We start from the raw sequence: 15,868 nt of genomic DNA on the forward strand, positions 1-15,868 counted from the left end.
CGACACATTGTTATTTTTTGTGTGTATTTTTTTCCTCCCACATAAAGCGAGGTAGGGGGTGGGTAAAAGGGTCCGGGGGTAGAAAGAAAAGAATGAAAACTTTCCTTTTGCTGGAGCTGGAGCTGGAGATGCAGGAAGCAAAAGTTGCCGTCACTTTTCTGGAGACCAGATGACGCGATCGCGTGCAATCTCGGACCGAAAACTCCTAATTAATGTCATCTGGGAGCAAGAGTTTTCTGATGACAGTAATTATGTGCGGGCCGTTAGACCAACATTTGGATAAAAAGGCCAAACAAATTATATTCTATCTCCTTTCGTTTCGAATCAACTAGACAAAGAGAAAATATGAGAGAGAGAGAGAGAAAGCAATGAAAAGGCGACTTCCTGAATTTAAGAAGAGAAAAGAAAAGTAAATAAATTCTGCTAAATACAGTAACGAAGATCACGGAAACGTATACTTAGATATGAATGAGCTTTTTTGAACGACTATGCATAGAAATGGTTTTGCCTGGACATATATGCAACCCAAAACTCTTATCTGTTTTGAGGGTTGCATATGAAATGCACTTTTGTGTGACTGAATAGGATATGGATAGACATCTTTAAATTCGCCGTTACCTTTGATGATACTAATGGATTTACTTTATTAATGAACTCACTTGATATAAGATCAACTAGCGTTATCCAAATAAAGGAAGTAACAACCGTCGGATCGCAAAATATCTAAAAAAAATTGTCATTGTTTATTGTTACTTGTAAGTGGATACTTATACAGGGGGATTTTTTACAACACACAACAAAATAAGAATGCTGCTAAAGGAACTCAATTTGTCTACCAAAGTTAGCGTGTTATTCCAACAACAAGACCATCGCCTTCATAGGGGATAATACATACCTACTAATAACTAACAGTAAAAATTTGTAGTATTTTTCTATGAGCAAAATTTTACGCTGTATAGTCGAGATTTATATCAAGTAATGAACAATAGGTTTTACTTTCTGTTATCCTTCTTAAAAGTAGTTTTGTGATGCATTAATTGTCTGTCAGTATTTGCACTAATAGACGTCATGCCATCTGTTGTTCGTATATCAATAGAGGACGAGGTAGATATGGAATCTATGCTTGAAACGTTGAATCCACATGAAAAACTGTTTTTCACTATGAGATCAATATTGAAACCAAAGTGGTTCTAGATTTTTGTTACTTCTGGCTTTAATAGATGGCTAAGAATGTATATGTAGTAAATTCTTGAGACGCTAGATTCATAGATGTTTTGCTTTCGGTTTCAATATAAGTATAGGGTCAGAGATGGACCCTGCTCTTGAGACGCTGAGTTCATCTGTGTTTTGCTCTACGGAGATCAATATAGAAGTTGTATCAGTTTTGTACTACTTCCGGATTTAATAAAAAAAAAAACAACGGAACTGAAACCTATTCTTGGGACACTGAGTCGATTTCAAAACTACTTCTCACTATCTATTACCATTTTGCTTTGTGGAGATGAATATTAAAACCGGAAGTAGTAGTCACTTCCGGCTTTAGTAAAGAGATGTAGGTGATAAAATCTGATCTATTCTTAGGACGTAATGCTAAAGAGATGTAGTGATAAAATCTGATCTATTCTTAGGACGCTCAATCCTTTTTAGTAGACCTATCACCGTTTCTCCTCTGTGGTAATCAATGTTGAAACCGGAAGTGTAGTTGATAGTCAAAGGAAGAAGATAAAACCAATTTTAGGAACCCTGAACTCATAAAAGATCTGTCATTATCTATTTCTGTGTATCTATTGACAGACAGACGGGCGAGCGCTTATAGTTGCCCTATGCACAACATACACTCACCGACCAAATGTTATGAGCATCTACCTAACCTAATGGCTTTGGCTCGCAGATCATATTGACTAATCGGGTTAGATCCCTCTCACAGTGTGGAAAGCGGTTCTGCTGTGCCTCCATGACTTTTAGGTGACCTCAACGACTTCTTTCAGAAGGTAGGGAATGTCATATCAGTTTGACGGGTGAGAGTGACCGTTGGAAGTCTAAGAAAAGGGGGAACATCATCAAGTCCAACCCTTCCCGCTTCTCCAGCGGCTAAGCTAGCAGGGTTTTAATGTACAGGGTCCCGGGTTAAATTCCTCAGATATTTGAACGTATTACGGTAATTCCACCTTGACTTGTAGATCCACATGTTATGTTAGCTTTAATGCTAGAGTTGCCACCTGTTCCGAATTAGGCGGGGCATTCCGAATTTTAAGAAAATTTTCAGTGTCCTAAATTATACCTAAGATGAGACGGATTTTATGGTTGGGCCCAAATTGTCCAAAACAATTACAAAATATGGGACAAATAGGGACACATTATATGTCGGGACGCCAAATTATCCAATACCTTACGAAAAATATGGTACAGATAGGGACTCGTTACATGGCAGAATGCTAAATTATCCAAAACACTTACAAAATATGAGACAGATAGGGACGCATCATTGGACACCAAATGATCCAAAATACTTACAACATATGGGATAGATAAGGATACATTATATGGCGGGATGCCAAATTATTCAAAACACGTACAAAAGATGGCGCAGATTGGGATCCATTATATGGCGGAACGCGAAATTATCAAAAACACTTACAAAATATGGGATAGACAAGGACGCTTTTTTTGGTGAGTCGCCAAATTATCAAAAACCCAAAATATGCGACTGACGTATAAATTTCAACCCATGATGTGTACCTATGTTGAGTGAGATATCAATATGGTACCATCGTTAAAAATTTTCGTGCAGTGAAACCACCACCTATGTTATACTGTGTTTGAATCGGTTCAATGGTTCATAACTTCTGTTCAACTTACCTCTAACAAATTAACGCTATAAGTTTTCTGTTTCGTGTGTTTTTAGTTTTTTAGTTTTACAATTTTCATTCATGAATACATTGTATGCATGTTTTTTTTTTACTCTTAAAAAATTGTTTCATGCTCAAATTTGAGTATAGAGCTCCTTCGTGGCTAAGCGGTTAGCGTACGCGCCTTTGGCGTGGGAGACTTGGGTTCGATTCATTGCGGGAGCTCATGTGGTTCAGATTCCACGTTAATCAGTAGGTCCCGTCTCATACAGCCTCGCTGCCGAAAGGGACGTTAAACTGAAAATCAACTCAATTAAACTCAAATTTGAGTATGAGGAAACCGGCGATCTCACATATTCGATAAGTGTGCCCCGATTTAGCCGTACCAAAAGGTGGTAATCCTTACTCTCTGCTAAAAAAGGATGCTAATCTCTAACCAACCAAGAAGGAGTCCACGAACTTAGATTGGAAATTATTAATACAAATTAAAGGAATGTGGTCCACTATGACGTTTATCTACTTTAAGAACACTTCTATACACAAAAGTATCGAAGAAATAGTAGTTTTGTTGTTGGCGTTAATTTATTTCCTTGTCGTACAAGATAAAAAGGAAAAGAATGTTCTTTCCATCCAATTAATTCACGTCTTCAGGCCATTAGTTTGCTTATCCTGTGTTCGCGGCCTCCCGTCAAACGCTGCTGTGTAACGGGAGAGTATAAATTTCATATTAAGAATCTTTGTTCCCCTTCATCAATCACCGTTAAATGGCTTTTCAAATTCCAGCTGAAGTTTTAACAACTTCCTAACATGCTTTGTGCATAATAATTTTGTTACCAAGAAACAACATCGAGCTAACGAGATTCTGCTTTTGTTGTATCAACGTGTCAACTGCTAGGCACCATTAATGGGTTCCTAAGATACTTCCTTTTTATCGGATTTTGTCACAATTCAGTGTAAAGATACTTGTTACAATGAATATTACAGAAGTGAGCTGAATCGTTCATAAGGTAGGAGTAGGTTCAATACTCTGTTTCGTATTGAACATTTTCTCCCAATCTCACTCAACCTCAACCTTGTGGTCCCTCATTTCCCTCAAACTCACTCACCCTCCCGGGTCCTCAGTACCCCTCAACCTCAGAGGCCCTTGCCTCTTCTCAACTTCACCTATCCTCAATTTCAAAGATTGAGGTGAGGTTGATGTACAACCTCATGAGGGTGCTCACCTTTATTTGCTTTAGCTATATATTTAAATACGAGGAGAAGTCGAAAATAAGTTACCATCCTCCCCCCCTCCGAGAAATAGTAAAGCAACGGGACAAACAAGACACCGGTTTAATACGAAAGTCATCCATATGTCATTTGATGACGTACGACGAAGATTCTGCAAATAGTGCTATCACAGTGCAAGCAAAAATTTCGGATGAGCGGCTCCAGGGATTCATTCTGTGCCGGCAGCTATGAAGATTGGAAGTGCCAATGCTCACCGGTATTCTCAAACACTAACAACACTGAATGAAGTTTGGCTAATCGCAGGAAGCAAATTTACCTTCTGACAACTGACTTTTTTCTTTTAGACGACAACTCGAGATCAGACTCAAAAAAGGCAACGCAAAACTAACTTGGTACTTTGGTTGGAAGCGCCTTGCTAATCCACCGTACAGTTCAGATCTCGTATCCAGCGACTTAGATTTCTTTCCGGTCTTGAAGTATGCTCCTATCGGAAAGCTGTTTGGATTTTTATTAAGAAGTGAATACTGTAGTGAAGATGTTTTACAGTATGCAGAATATGCATTTTTGCAAGACCCTATTCAAGCCTTTTCAAGCTGTATAAAAAATGAGTCAACGTCCTTGGTTCGCATGTGTAAAAAAAGTAAGCTTTGTTCTTTATTTTTGCAGTATATTATTTGTATTGCATAAACACCTCTGTCCATAGCCGCCATGGGAAATTTATGTTCCGTCTTACGATCGTATACTGAGAAAAATCCATTATCCAAACAGCGGTATATTGTAAAAATATACGAAATCCTTATGTTTACTACGAAAATCTGTACGGAGCATATATTAGTCATATGGTTCAAATGCACTGCCTTTTCCCCGCTTAGATGTTACAAAGGTAACAAAGAAAGTTCTGTCGCTTTTTTCACCCATTACTTTCAAACATTGATATGTCACCTAAGACGTACCTGGAAGATCAAAAATAATCCCCATCAGCATCGACGACTTTCTGCCAACGCTCTGGAAGGCCATGGATCTCACTGCGGTAGAACTTGGTGAGCCGTGAAGGGAAGAAGGTATCAAGTGCATTTTGCATCTCTACTAGGGACTTGAACTAGCGTTCCCAAGGAATGGAACAGATGATAATTGGACGGTACAATGTCCGGGCAGTATGGAGGATGCAATGGTGTTTTCCATCCAAGGCGTAGAATGGTCCCGGGTCATCCTAGCCACGTGGGGCATAGCGTTGTCCTGTAACAGGAGGACCCCTTTGCGATTCAGAAGTGCTGGCTCCAGAGTTTTGAGTTTTTCTTGAACACGGTTCAATTGCTGACAGTACACAGTTACATTGATGTTCTGACCAGCTGGTAGCAGTTCATGATACACGATGCCGCGAGCAGTCCACCAAACACACAGGAGGATCTTCTTTTGGTGCAGTGCTGGTTTCGGCTGTTTTGAAACCGGTTCTTGGGATGCTAATCAATGATGACCACACCGTAGAGATTCGTACAGGACCCACTTCTCATCATATGTCAACACCAAGTCCAGAAATGGCTCCTTCCTCAGACGAGACAGCAAAGAAATACAGGTGTTAGCTCGTGTTGCCTTTTGGCCCGGGGTCAAATCATGCGGGATTCATCGACCCAACTTGTCCATCGACTCGATTCTCAAATTGATGAAGGTGCTGCCGAAAGGCTTCTTCACTCTCACTGAATTGTAGTCGCAGTTCCTGACACGTTTGGCCACTGTTCACCTCAATTGCTGCTGAAGATCTTCATTTTGGACATGTGTTCGTCTTCTGACAGGTGGTGCGTCTTTGAGTGTTTTGTCATCGTCCTTAAAGTTGTTAAACCGCCGCTGCACTGTCCACGTAGTCACGACAACCGCACCAAAACCGTGGCATATTTTCTGCCCCCCTGTAACGGCGTTTGAACCCTGTTTGAACTCGTACATCATACACGCCTTATGACGCTCTGTGGAGGTCCCATGTTCACTCTGTCCTTACGCAAGTTCACGATGTATGATAACTGAACTGCCACAACCAGGTAGTATGTTGGATATACCCACACCAACAACTGACCTTCGTCTTATCTCGATTTACGTTCAACTCACGGTGTAAGGGCCAATTGTACACAAACCTCCACAAAAAGCGAGAGAACTTTCTTGGTTTCCTTTATATATCATGTCACTGCAGGATGTCTGGTATCTAAAAGTCTTCCGTTTATTACATACGTCAGGTCCATTTGTATATTGATATCCTTATATCGTTCTTTCCTTCATACGGAAAGTACGTATAGATGGAACATTGATACGAAAAATATAAAACAAACGTTTTCAGTTATACATTTTCTGGAGGATGTACCTATACTCGTACATTAGGTCCAAAAATTACAGGATTTACGCATGTAACATACTTTTTACGTACTCCACATAAGATTTTTTGTCTCAGTGTAGTGTATTAGTAGGCCATCGATTAAAATATATTTTAATTGTCAAGCTCATGTGGGCAATTGCCACACTGCTTCTCCGTGTTGTGCATAGCTCCCCCATTTCCATTTCTTCCTTGTTCCATTTATTTCCAAAGAAAGAAAAGAATAGGGAATACAGTATATATTCTACTCAATTTGCTTAAAGTAAACAATCTCTCTAACCGATGACTGGAAAGGTCAGTTAGAAGGAAATGGAAGGTTGATACATCTTCATTTGTCTCCAGCATTTACCAACTTCGTGCAAACACTTTCGCTATATAGTTCTTCAAAAGGCGAAACATGACACAACAGATGGCAGCACGTCCTCCAGAAGATTCTGAAGGTGGTCAGCTAATTGTTTTATGAACTAAAATAAGCCTGGGAAATGAATAACTGATAGCTTCCTACTAAATGTACGTATATTTTTATCATTATATGGAGTACGTAAAACGTATGTTACATACGTAAATCCTGTAATTTTTGGATCTAATGTACGAGTATTGGTAACATGCTGCAGTAAACATATAACTGAAAACGTATATTTTATACTACCTTCCGTACAAGTATTCCGAATTAACATATTTTCCGTACGAACGAAAGAACTGTATATAGGTGGTCAGGATCTCACATACAGATGGACGTATATAACATATAGCTGACGTACGTAACATATGTATACAATATACGGAAGACTGTTAGATGTCAGGCATCCTGCAATGGCATGATGTAACATCTAAACGCAGTGCATATGTAGGATACGGATAAAGTATATACCGTACTGATTTCTGTGGTAAACATAAGGATACCGTATATATGTACAATATACCGCTGTCCGGAGAACGGATTTTTCTCAGTGTAGGAGGATTTTTCTCAGTGTATATATATATAAATGGAAATATTCAGTTTTATCTGTATACGTTTTTGCCTTAAAGAAAATGTTGAGACAAGTTGAAGTTGAAATGTATCTACTAATTGCAGTTTTAATGGCAAGAATTGTAGACTGGTGAATCTTATGTGATATGACTGACACAAAAAAATTTAGCAGTGAATCTAACCTTTTATTCTATTCTAGAAGAAAAAAAGGAAGCATCCTTTTGGGCCTATCTAATTTCTCGGGCTATACTTATTCCCTCTTCTTGATTTTCTTTAATTCAAACATTTACCTTTCTTTATAACTAAACGATGTAAATATTCCTTTGTTATAATAACTAAAGTGCCGTTCTGTTGATATCCGTGCAAGTTGATGTGGAACACCAGTTTTGCTTATTAGCTTCTCTTAGTTTTGATGTTACTGACGACGGCTGACTTGAATCACATCTAACAACAGTTGAAAGTATGATAGGAGAAACGAAAGAAAGTAACAACTAAGAAAAAGAAACAGAAGAGTAAAACGGATGAAAGAAAGAAAAAAAGAACGCAGTTCTTACTTGGAATGACATTTGACAAATACACTATTATTTCAGAACAAAGAGCATAAGGAAATGGAAAATCAATAAAATTCTTAGAAATTGTAAGCAGAAATGGAATTGTTGTACGTGGAATGAGAAAAACTAACAAATTTATTTCGAGAAGGGAACTGAGCCCAATAGTCCCCCTAAGTACGCCACTGTACACAAGTAAAATAATACTGTTTTCTTGTATTTTCGTTTGTTGTTTTTCTCAGAAACTTTTTTTCCAAATTTTTTAACGAAGTCGATTTCCCTCGAAACAAAAAAGAAACATGTTAAACTGTCTTCCAATGCTGGTGTTTGGATTGACACAGATGGTGTTTGTATGCATTCTAGATGTCAATGCATCTGTAAGAATAAAAGAAAGAAAGAAAGAGGAAAAAAATACTAGACCATAAAATAGCGACAGCATAAAATAAACACGAACAACAGTAAGTATTATTTTGTTTTGTTTATTTTGGTGCTGATACTCACTGTTTGATTCATGTTTTGTCATGCATAAACAGCACTGCAGACTAATTAGCATGCTTACAGAATATTATACAGGGTTGGTCAAAAATAAGTGCGTATGGAAAATTGTTTAGGAAATTGATCTAGGAATTTCAGGTGCTGCACCTTCATGTTTTATTGCTATTAAAATGTTCATTAACTTATCTGGCGAAAAGAAAAAAAAAAAACATTAAACACAACTTAACGTGGGATCCGAACCACATGATCTCCCACCGGGAATGGAATCCGGATCTCCCACGCCAAAGGCTTGAGTTGCTTTGAGAAATACTTTTTAAGATATTTATTGGTATTAATATTTCATCATATCAAGTGTCCCTTTATTTTTCAAGCCCAGCAAAATATCGGGAAATGAAGTCATGAGTATCCATTAAGTCGGGAAGAAAATTTAATGTTCTATATTCATAATATTTTCAAGCATAGTTATGAGAATATTCCGTGGAAATGCGCCCTTATAGGTCGATAACAAAGAGAACTTGAAGAGGTCGATAATTTCAAGTATCTGGGAAGTATTTTGACAAGATACTTTTGCTGCACCAAAGTGAGCAGTTCAAGAATTGCAACAAGCAAAGAAGAATTCAACAAGAAAAGATCACTCTCAACCAACAGGCTTAATATTGGAGTAAGGAAAAAGATGGTAAAGTGCTATATATGGAGCATTGGACTGTATGGTACAGAGACTTGAACATTACGGAAGTTAGAGAAGAAATATTTAGAGACCCTTGAAATGTGGTGTTGGAGGGAAGATGGAGAAGATAAAGTGCATAAAGAGAGTAGCAAAAGATGTTTTAAAACGGATAGGAGAGAAGAGGACATCTTTCGTAGGAAGGCCAATTGGATGTTGCAAATCTTGCAAAGGAATCTTCTTCATACCGCCATAAAAAGAAATGATGGAAGGAAAGCGAAGAATAGGAAGAAGAAGAAGAAGAGAAATGATTGATGATTTGATAATTAGAAGAAAATATTAGGTATTACAAGATGAAGCTGAAGATCGAGAAACATGGGACATACATTTCCAAGCCCAAATCTAAATAAATAAATAAATAAATAAAGCCTCATTTGTTTCAGGACCTGCAAAAGGCAGAATACTTGATAATAATAATACATAATCTTCCTCGCTGCTTCGTTCGGACTTACCTACGCAAGCATAGCATGCGGTGAAATTTAGTAATACAGTATCAAACAGACCAATCAGTACTGTTGAGTGCTTTCGTACACACAAATATTTACTTAGTACCGGATGGGTTAATTAATTGGTTAATTTAGGCTTTAGTATCCCATTTAGCATCAAGGCTATATGAGACGTGGATCTACAACTTAAGGAGAGATCTGAATCATATGATGTTCCACCAGGAATCGAATCCAAGTTTCCCTCTGGGTCTCTGGCGATTTGAAACCAGAAATGGCTAATTTCTACAACTTCCGGTTTCAATAACAGGAGAGAGATGGAATCTATTCCTGGGACATTGAATCGATTCCAAATCACTTATCCGCTGTCTCTGACTATATTTGCTCTATGTTTTCAAATGTAGAAATGGGAATGAGTTAATTTCTTCTACTTCCGGTTTGATTTGATTTAGACGTGCGTCTACAGCATAACGTCCTCATAGCAGCAGTGGGATCCGAATCACTTGAGCTCTCACCAGGGATCGAAATTGGATTTCCAGGCGAAAGTCGCGTACGCTAACAGCTTAGCGACGAAGATGTTCTACTCTTTGGTTTGAATAGAGAGAGTGAAATGGAACCTTTTCTTGGAATCGATTCTTAAAAAAAAAAAAAAAAAAAAAACTTCTTTGATATTTCTACTGTTTTTGCTCCGATATCTGTGGGCAGACAGATAGATAAACAGACAAATATAGCTGTTCTTTAAGAGTTCCCATACTTATGCACAGGCCCGAAACCAGCCACAGAAGTTAGGGGGGCCATTAATATGTTAGGGGGGCAAGTCATTAAAAATTATCTTACAAATACCTAAATTGTGCATTTTGTATTGAGGTCTGGAGGGGCCATGAAAAGTTTAGGGGGCAGGCCCCCTAGCCCTCTTTGGTTGCGAGACTGCTTATGCATAACATAGGCTGTAAGTCTAAAAATTTCACGAATTATTCTCTAATTGTTGATTCAATTTGTTTTGAAAAATATCTCTTGAAATTGACTGAATCGTTATTGGATATTTTCGCTCCTTACAACACATATTGGAAAAAGAAAAAGAAAAAGTGCTGCCACCTATTGGTTGAGTTTTTACATCAACTGAAAAAAAGAAGCACGCTGTATAGTTGATTTGAGTACATGCCAAACGGGATTCCCTAGCTCTTTGATGATTTCAAGGGGGTGGTTCGGAGGGATTCCGCTCCCCATTCCCCGCAAGTACGAAGTACTCTTCCACCAAGAACCATTTCTCTGTTCATGATAAACGTCGGTTACTAGTGTTTGCACAGCACTACTTTGCACCCCTCGTGCGCTGGAAGTTCATACCCGCGGGAAATCTTCTGAAGTCACAATTGATCCAACGTAGTGGTTCGGTTTGATAAACAAACACAACAAAACAAAACAACAACAACAACAAAAACACTATTGGGCGGTTAAGAAAAAGTATCGTCTAAGCCAGGGCTTCTCAACCTGGAGTCGCGACCCCCTAGGAGAGCGTTTCATGGGAGTCACGAAGATAAGTGGAAGAAATAAATATAATTCTGTGGCTTGGATCTAAAAGACCCATTATCACTTTCAGGCGAAAATGAGATACTTTTCAATCTTAAAATCTATAAATGGATGCTTTCTTTTGCAAGAAAAGCAAATCGCAATACGAAATAGTTTGGAATATATACCATTCATATTAACATTTGCCCTTCTTGCACAAGAAAATATCCATTTATCGGCGTTAAAATTGACGAACAGCTCATCTTAGCCAATACGTGACATTGGCCGTTTTAGATCCAAGCCATACAATTATAATCTAATACCGGAAAATATTTTTAAATATTATTTTGAATTTTCTTCTGATAGGCATATTTTTATTTTTATTTATACTGTTAACAACAAAAAGAACTAGGGCTATTAAACATTTTCAGCAGGTGCAGAGTTGTTCAAAAATCAATTTTAACAGTTTTTGGTGTTACTGAATATACACAACAATGTATCAAATTCACAATAATATGACATAGCTCAAAGAGTTGAGCGGTAGAAAATTAAAATACTCAGTAACTTTTCTAACAACTGACCAAGCTATTTTAAAACCAAATTTAAAAATAACTTAGAAATTAGAAATAACTTTTTTTTTTATACAGCCCAAAATTAAGGGATTATAAAGTTTTGAAATTTTCAAACGGCCTCCATTTTGAAACAGTATGACGGATCGGATTCGACATTTGTAATATGAATGAAGTGACCAAATTTGGTTTTAATCCATTCGCTTTTACGGAAATTACTGTGTAAACTATATACGAGAAATGGATTGTACTATTATAGAAACAGATGGATATCATGAGATCTCCGCAATAGGCATATTTAAAAAAAAATGAAATGAAATCTTTGAGTTTTACGTCCCACGATTATGCTGGTTAAGCTAAGGGAGACGGTGATGATGAGAGATGAATGAAAGGGTGGAATGAAGAAAGTGGGAGGAAACGGGAGAACCCCGACGAAACGCACGCACACGGTGTTTGGCCACCACAAAGTTCACTTGACGGGGCTGGGATCGAACCTGGGACCCCAAGCACCAGAGGTGAACGATCTACCACTGAGCCACCGCGACCCCCCACACAAGCTTATTAGAAACCAAAAATTATAAAGCGGTTGCTGGAAAGAGGATGTGGTAAAATGGGGGTCGGGATAGGAATTAGATTTAGAACCACTGGTCTAAGTTAGTAGAAAATAAAAACGAAATGGAAGGTTATTCACCAACGCTGTTTTCTAGGCAAGCATGGAGTTCCCTTGTGCCTAAGCGGTTAGCGTACGCGCCTTGGGAGACTCGAGACTCGAGTTGAGTTTCGGCGGGAGCTCATGTGGTTCAGATCCTACGTTAAGCTCTAGCTCCAAATTACATAATGGCCTAGCTTCTGAAGGGAATGTTAAACTCAAAACTTTTCTTTTTTTCTGGCTCAATGCTTTCACCATTTCCATTCGTTAATGGAACATTCCATAACTTCCCCTACAATCATTATTTTTTATTTACAAAGCTTTCGCTACAAACTATTATTATCACGTTATTACAATTATAGAATTATGATTTTGTTGGTTTTCTTAAGTTTGTCGGCAAAGCTGCTGTCTTTATTGTTGCAAAACATTTGACAACAGCGCTTCCAACGCACGGCCTGTTTTGTCCAACTGCCAGACGCCAGCTTTCCTTAACCGTACAGTATAACCAGGATTCGGAAGTAGCAAGAAGTTGAATTGATTGTGAGTTTAACGTCCCTTTCAGCAGCGAGGCTATATGAGACGGGACCTACTGATTAACGTGGAATCCGAAGCACATGGCCTCCAGCAGGGAATCGAACCTGGGTCTTCAATGCCAAAGGTGCGTACGGTAACCGCTTAGCCACTAAGAAGCTCGGAAGTAGCAAAGAAGTAAGTTGTGGATTTTATACCACTGTGCGCTACACTTCGTACTTTTGTAAATTAGAAGTGAGATCATACTCTATTTTTTCTCAGGTATTATTGTAGCAATGAGAACAACATTCACATAATATCTTTGAAACGCAATGAGAAACGGTTTAATTCTTTTTTGTTTGTGTCTTAGGCAGTGTAAATAAGTTATAATCTAATAAATTAAAGAAACTAATATTTTTGGGGGATTTTCAAAACTTCCCTCTCTTACTTCCTTGTTTGTGATATTATTCAAACAAACTTTAAAAAGAAAGGAAAGATTGCTTAATTGTAAAATAAATTAGGCATGAAGTGGCTTTCTAATTTAATTCGAAGTTGAATTATGTGTGTTTTCCTTTCGCCAAGAGAGAAAAATCTTATGAAGAGCTTCTGCCAAACTAATTACGGTCAAAAAAATATGTGTGTAATGAAATATAACCCAAAATTATTGTAACAGTATGAATAATGAACTAAAAATAACAGAATTCCGTAAACAGAAAACCATTCTACGCCACTGAACTTTTTTCAGCGTCTGTATAACAGGACTAAATTCTGTCCCAATTTTAGAAGATACTGAAATCGGAAGTAATTAAAATACATCATAGCAGTGTAGCCAGTAGCAAACTGTGCTATTTTCTGTCAGAAAAGATGAAGAGTCATTTAATGCATTTACACATACGTATATAATACAGTATATGTTTAAAATGTGACCATTGCTTCTATTTGCAGAACGAGTGTAGTCATTTATTAAAGTCACTTGTGTAGTTACTTATTAAAGTACTATTTTTTTACGTATATAACTTTATGGTTTTTGTACTCCAAACTACTGTTAATATTACGTGTACTTGTAACCGTAACTGCAGCAAACAAGAAGAGAAGCATGATACATATAAGATTGTAAGATTTATCCGAGATTAAATTATTGAAGCGTATCGAAGAACTTTAAATAATATGGTTATTTTTACAGTAGATAAAGATTCACTGTTAGAAAAACAATAATGGGATTCTTTCTTGGGCGCCCTTTTCCTTTCTTGTTCATAGGGTAAGTTTGGCAACATGAACACAAACCAGATGTTGCCTGTATCGTTCGGCGGAATTATGATATAATTGCCATAGTGCTGCCAAAATGTCTTGAGCCGTGGCAAAAATGCGAACTAAAGCTCACACCCTCGACACACCCATGCGTTGAGCCAATAAGAGATCAGCTGATGCTAAACGAGAGAGCTTTAGGAAATCGGAGTGGATAGCAGCACCTGGAACGGAAGACTATAGGTGTCAAGTCAATGTGGTATATTTTTAGTCAGTGACATCAGAACTGTGTGAGGAATTCGATTTTATCAGTCGATTTAATTTATTAAGTTATGATCCAATTTTATTGCTTGACAACATAAAGAAAGAAAGAAGAAGAGAAGAAATAAAGCAATCCTTGACATTACTTAATACAATGTTAAAAATGGATAATAAAATTGACATTATTATTATTAGGCTGACTTCTCACTAGGATCTTGTGAACCGCTCGCATGAGCCTCTTATGTGAACCTGTAGTGTGAAGGCATTGAATACTTCTAAGCTGTTCAAACGGTCGTGATATCAAAATGACAGCCATAAGCTCCAGCTTTAATATTGGCGATAAATTGCAAGAAAAAAGGAAAAGGAGATATAGAATAATGTGGATTCATCCTATAAATCGACCAAGACTGGAAGCAAGGGCGCCGGTCCTGGGGAGGCCAGAGAGCCCGGGCCCTCCAAAGCTCATGTGGGCCCCTCATTGTATTTGTGAATATACAATATTTGGTATAATTTGAATGCAATTTGTCTTAAATCCTCATATATATGCCGTCTGCATCTGAATGGGTCCCCCAAATTTACAGAGAAATCTGCACCCTTGAGTGGAAGAATGTTCTTTTATACAGTCTGTTTGCTAAACTGACAGAAGATGAAAGAAAATTTTTCAGTTACTTCCGAATGTGTATACCTTCGTTTGACGAACTGTATAATAGTATAAAGTGTGCATTTCATCAGAGTAATACCAAAATGAGAAAAAATTTCAATATCAAATATATGTACACGTTCCTTCATTCCAATTGAATTCACGCTCAAGTGTGTGAAGGGTTCTCATAAGACTACGTGTTATTTTCTAACCCCGCCAGCAGGCCGCTCGAGCCAGCTACTGGCAGGGTGATCTTTGTAGCAGCTCAGAGCCGCAACCCACTTGCACCGAAGCGCATGTGTGAAAGTGTACATTTAAGACAATGTAAAGCTAGCAGTTGCAGCTTACGCGAGAGGCTCACAGAATCCTAGTGTGAAGGCTACCTTATTATTATTATTATTATTATTATTATTATTATTATTATTATTATTATTATTATTATTATTATTATTATTATTATTATTATTATTATTATTAACCAAGGGGGTGCAGTAGCTCAGTGGTAGAGCGTTCACCTCCGGTGCTTGGGGTCCCTGGTTCGATCCCAGCTTGCACCGTGTGGACCTTGTGGCGGATAAACACCGTGCTCGTGGGTTTTCTCCGGGTTCTCCCGTTTCCTCCCACTTTCTTCATTCCACCATTTCACTCATTTCTCATCATCACCGTCCCCTTTAGCCTAACCGGCATAACCGTGGGACGTAAAGATTTCATTTCATTTCATTATTATTAGCCACTGTTTTTTTCTTTTGCTTTTATGTTTTCTTTTTCTTTCTTTCTTCAACAGCACTATTATCACTACTGAAACAATTAACAACGGCAACGTCGCGCTACACAACGTCACTTTGGACGTCACTTCCGTCTTGCTGCTTTCTA

This window comes from Thermobia domestica, chromosome 18 (genome assembly GCF_964235325.1).
Source record: "Thermobia domestica chromosome 18, izTheDome1.hap1.1, whole genome shotgun sequence".
Lineage (NCBI taxonomy): Eukaryota > Metazoa > Arthropoda > Insecta > Zygentoma > Lepismatidae > Thermobia > Thermobia domestica.